The sequence below is a fragment of the Micromys minutus genome (assembly GCF_963924665.1).
Source record: "Micromys minutus genome assembly, chromosome: 7".
Classification (NCBI taxonomy): Eukaryota; Metazoa; Chordata; class Mammalia; order Rodentia; family Muridae; genus Micromys; species Micromys minutus.
Window position 1 is genome coordinate 73,404,328 of NC_137976.1, and position 5,629 is coordinate 73,409,956.

Below are 5,629 nucleotides of genomic sequence, written 5' to 3' on the forward strand. Positions count from 1 at the left end.
TGGGCCTCAGGGTCTGCCCCACAGCTCCAACCCCTCTGCACCTCAGACTGCCCCACAGCTCCAACCCCTCTGCACCTCAGACTGCCCCACAGCCCCAACCCCTCTGCACCTCAGACTGCCCCACAGCCCCAACCCCTCTGCACCTCACAGACTGCCCCTAGGGTCCCAACCCCTCTGAGAAGTGTTTTTTGCATCTCCAAACAAAAAGCCAGTCATCCACCTTTGGGCCCCCTTCTGGTGGCAGCAGGGGTGAGGTGGGAGTGGGGAGGAGTGGCTCTGATGACTGCCCTCAGGTTGCCTTGCTCTGTGCTCAGGTGCTCTCAGTGAACTGTCTTTGCTTTTGCAATCACAGGTCCCTTTTGTCACACTTGGGAAATGCAGAGGTTGTAGGCCTCTGCTGTTGGAAGCTCTGGTGGCTGCTATTGACTGCCCTGCACCTCTGCGCCTATTTCTGCCCTGAGTGTTTACCAGGCTCCACCTCTCTCAAGGGGATACGTCATATTCTCAGTTAGCCTCCAGGGAGTCTTCTGCCTCTGCCTCCAAGCTCACCGCAGGAGCACTGGGGTCATGTGGTCACCACTATGCCTGTATTTACTGGCTTTCAGGTCTTTATATATGCAGTCACTGCTTTGCCCACTGAGCAAGTTCCTGAGCCCTCTTTAGTTATTAATTTATGATATATAACTAATTATATTTTTCTTAAAATAGTTATTTCTACTCTTTGTAAGAAATATAGAAAGAGAGAAAGAGACAGAGAGAAGGTAGATCTAGAAATCCCAAGCACTGGGTATGTTAAAGACACACCACTGAGCTACATCCCCAGCAAATCAGAAGGAAGCTGTATTGGACCCATATTTTAAAAGCATAAACAAAACACAGGTGCTCACACCCAAGGAGGGAAGCATGGTTATCATCTGAGCTCAGCGCAACATGTGACGATTTTGCAGTTAGTACAGTTTGGCATCAGAGCTTCCGCTCTGTCATTACTGGATGAGTGACATCATTTCTGCTCCGTTGTTACTGGATGAGTAGCATCATTTTGGCTCTATTGTTACTGGATTTTAAAATCGGTTTCCTCATCCTTAAAAATAAGGATGTTAACAGGTATTAGCTTTGGTGGCTTTCCGAAGAGACTCCTGTCTCAGTGTGTGAACTCAGTGCACACACAGACTTGCAGAAGCATTTGAGAGCCAGTTCTCTTATCTCAGAGAGCTCCTTCCTTCCATCCAATGCACTAACCACCAAAGGAGGTTCACTCCTAATATGTTTACCTGGAACCCCAGTGCTTCTGTGGTAATACAGAAAGCAGGGACAAAAGACCCCTGGAATCTCTCAGGCCAGTGAGCTTAACACACGAAGCAGCCAAATGAGACTACAGCACACCTCCTGGGTGGGGTGGCTCTGGCAAACCCCTAAGGCAGCTGTTCTCAACCTTCCCAATGCTGTGACCTTTTTATACAGTTCTTCATGTTGTGGTGACCCCACCACCACCACTATAAAATTACTTTTTAAAAAAGATTTATTTATTTATTTATTTACTTTATGTGAGTACACTCTTTAGACACAGCAGAAGGCATCAGATCCCATTACAGATCCATTACAGATGGTTGTGAGCCACCATGTGGTTGCTGGGATTTGAACTCAGGACCTCTGGAAGAGCAGTCAGTGCTCTTAACCACTGAGCCATCTCTTCAGCCCCTTTACGTGGGATTTTTACACTGGCTTGCACAATATGGTCTGGGTCGTCCACCAATGGCTGTCTCACACTGGAGAGACCACAAATGCAAACTAAGATTGTTTGGTTAATCTATAATGATATCTTTCTCAGCAGTTCCAACATGGTGCTGAAGGCCTGGAGGATTCCCAGATTGCCATGGCAACAGGATAGATGGAACCAGGTCAGCCATTAATGTCAACCCCACAGGTCTTATTGCTACTATTCACTGTGCCTTCCAACTGGCATTCCATCCCAGGTCACTACCAGTTAAAGCTTTTCCTGCTGGACCCCAGTGTCTCATGCTGGGGATACCTGATCAGCCTGCTAACTGGTAGGCAGGAGCTGGTCGGGCCAACTGGGAGGAATGGAGGCAGATCCCAAGGCCAGACAGGTTAGAAAACTGCAGATGTTTGGAGCACAGCACAGATCTCTCTGTTGCGGACTTGATAACGCGATGCTCCCAGCGGCTGCCGAAGGTGAGCCGGTCCAAGCAGGCAGCATCTTTGTTCAGCTTGCGGTCTTTGCTGAGTCAGCAGCACAGACATTAGCAGTAAGAAAAGACAGAACACAGAACTGAAGTCCTTCACCCCTAATTACTGCACTGCCTGAAACACAGGGCACAGCAAGCCATAGGGTTGAGACGACCGACACTCAACTGAGGCGTGCTGGCATCCTTGAGGCCTGACCTGGCCCTCGTCCTCAGCTCACAGATGGAAACCCAGAACAGTAACGAAGCCCGTGGTTCAGAAGGAAGGAGACCCTGGATAAGACATGGCCCTGACAAGGAGCCCAGATGAGTGGCTCTGGGATTGGATCCAAGCCTGACCTTCCCAAGTTACAGGGTCTCAAAATGACCCACGGTTTCCTGAGTCACCTCCGTGGTACCTCTGCTTTTGTGCTGAGTCTGGTGGAAAGTGCAGGGCCCACACAGCTCAGTGGATCTCTTCAACCACCACTGCCACCACCGCCGCCACTATCGCCACCACCGCCACCACCGCCACCACCGCCACCACCGCCACCGCCGCCACCGCCACCACCGCCACCACCGCCACCACCACCGCCACCACCGCCACCACCGCCACCACCACCACCACCACCACCGCCACCACCGCCACCACCACCACCACCACCACCACCACCGCCGCAGCCGCCGCCACTATCGCCAGCACCACCACCACCCCAACAACAAAGGATCGAAATGATGGCTGAACAATTTTAAAAGCACTTCTTGTTCATGCAAAGAACTTGAGTTTGGTTCCCAGAACCCACATGGTAGTTCGAAACCATTCTTAACTCCAGTTCCAAGGGATCTGAAGCAGGCATGCATCATTCTCTCTCTCTCTCTCTCTCTCTCTCTCTCTCTCTCTCTCTCTCTCTCTCTCTCTCTCTCTCTCACACACACACACACACACACACAACCGGTTGTTTTAAATAGGATAAAATGAAGTTTTAGTGAGACTGAGTTTTATCTTTAAGAAAATGCAGGTTTGTAGAAAGAGCGAAATTGCCCTGCAGAAGAGTTTGCTTATTTATTTTGAGGCAGGATTTCTCTGTGTAGACTTGGCTGTGCTGGAACTCACTATAGACCAGCCTGGCCTCACACTCAGAGACCAGCTTCTGCCTCCCAGAGCTGGGACTCATAGTGTGTGTCACTGTACCAGCAGAAGGGCTTTATAGGGGGAGTATAGGCTCATGGTTATAGAAAGCCATGGTGAGGCTCTGGAGGGGGCATTTGGAGAATAGCTGCTATGTACAGATGGCAGAGTGAAGGCTCTGGAGAGGTAGGTGGGGTTGTGGGGTGGGATAGGGATGGGGTGGAGGAGGGGTAAGGGCTGGATAGGAGCTCTTTGAGGGGTGCTCTTCGCTGGGTTGTGTGGGCTGAAGAGGAATGACCACCATCACACAGGATGGGCAAGACTTTCTCCACTTGCTGGTCAGTGTTTAGATGCTCAGAGGTATCCCAGTGGATGGGTCTATCCTTTGCAACATCTAAGGAGGCCAAGTGTGAAGCCCAGCCTTTGTACTCTGGGAGTTAAGAGTTCATCCCCAATCCTGGAAACACTAGACAGACCCGGGGGTCCCTTGGAGCAGCTATAGACCACTTCTACCAAACCTTCCAAGGCAGCCCTGGCACAGAGACCCATGTGCTGGAGCGTTTATGTCAACTAGACATAATCGAAAGTCATCTGATGAAAGTCATCTGAGGGGAGGGAACCTGAACTGAGAAAATGCCTCCATAAGTTTAAACTGTAGGAAGCCTGTTTTCTTAATTAGGGATTGATGGGGGAGGGCCCAGCCTACAGTGGATGTGTCATCCCTGGGCTGGTGGTCCTGCATTCTATACAAAAGTAGGGTGAGCAAGCCATGTGGAGTAAGCCACCAAGCAGCACCCATCCATGGCCTCTGCTTCAACTCCTGCCTCCAGGTAGTCTATAAGCTGTAAGCAGAAACAACCCCTCTGCCACCCAAGTTTGCTTTTGGTTACTATGTTCATCAGAGCAAACTGGGGCACTAGGTGATCCTAACAAACAGGGATTGTGAGGGCGTGGTGGCCAGACTTGCAATGCATCAGAATGATCTGGGCTCCTCGACTTTACTGACGTCACCCCTGACTACAGAAACAGTTTACCTTAGTAGAGTTGGGCTGAGACCTGGGCATCCAGGTAGCTCTTATGTGTAACCAAATTTGGGAGCCATGACAGTAGAACACCAGGCATTTGAACATGAACTACAAACCTGCTTCTGTAGGGCTCAGCCTCTCGGGGAGTTGAGGTCACTCCCCCCCAGGGAGGTGAGCCCACCATCTAGCTCCTGGGTTCTGGTCCATGACTTTCTAGCAGGTGCTTCCTCCCAGAATGCTTCCCTGGGTCAAACCCAGAGCCACAAAGGTTACCATGAAACCATTCTGGTCAGTGGCGATGCAGAGCCCAGAAAGCCTGGGAGGGTGGTGAGCAGGAACCAGGGTGCAGTGACTCTCCTCAGAGCAGGGAGGAGAGTGCTCCCCAGCTGGTCAGGGCCCAGGAGCAGCAGCTGTAGGGGGCAGGGTGCTGTAGGTCGGGAGCCATGGCCTGGATGTCTGCCCTGCTCCTACTGCTGACCCACCTCACAGGTAAGGGAACTCTTGGGGCCCGGAGCCTCCTTGCCCCTCCTCTTGCCTTGCTCTGCCCCAGGGATGGACCTGCTTCTGTCTTCTCAGGTTGTGGCCCTCAGCCCATGCTGCACCAGCCACCGGCAGCCTCTTCCTCCCTGGGAACCACCATCCGCCTCTCCTGCACCCTGAGCAGCAACCATAACATTGGCGTTTACAGCATTTACTGGTACCAGCAGAGGCCGGGCCACCCTCCCAGGTTCCTGCTGAGATACTTCTCACACTCAGACAAGCACCAGGGTCCCAAGATCCCTGCTCGCTTCTCCGGATCCAAAGATACGGCCGGCCGGGAACCTGGGGTATTTGAGCATCTCTGACCTGCAGCCTGAGGACGAGGCTGTGTATTACTGCGCAGTGGGGCTCCGGGACCGGGAACAGGAGAAGATGGAGAGGGAGTGGGAAGGGAAAAGTAGCATACAGATTGGGGAACTTAGGCTCTAGAGACATTCAGACCCTGAACTGAAGACGGAGTTTGCTTTGCTCGGCTAGGCTGGTTTGGGAAGGAGCGGTAGAGCACTCGGCTTCACAGAGCCAAGGAGATGCAGCCATCCAGTGTTTCCTTGTATTGTAGTGTTGCTATGATACAACCCATCGGAAGCTGCACTGTAGAATTAAAGCTGTTTTTACTGAGGTTGGCTTGGCTGGTTTGTGAACTTAGAACCAATTTAAGACCTGGCTAGGTCAAAGGTCCCCGAAACCTGAGTAGTCATGCTCAGTTTGGCCAGGTACCGTCACTGAGGCAGAGCATTTGCCTGATCCCTGTT

At 51.8% G+C, this 5,629-nt stretch overlaps 1 pseudogene across 1 annotated transcript; it reads left to right on the plus strand.

Moving 5' to 3' along the window:
• The first annotated feature begins 4,780 nt into the window (after window positions 1–4,780).
• On the plus strand, window positions 4,781–5,306 carry LOC308422940 (immunoglobulin omega chain-like; annotated as a pseudogene). The gene is made up of 2 exons: window positions 4,781–4,826; window positions 4,914–5,306. The product of its transcript is annotated as an immunoglobulin omega chain-like (transcript).
• The last annotated feature ends 323 nt before the right edge of the window (window positions 5,307–5,629 follow it).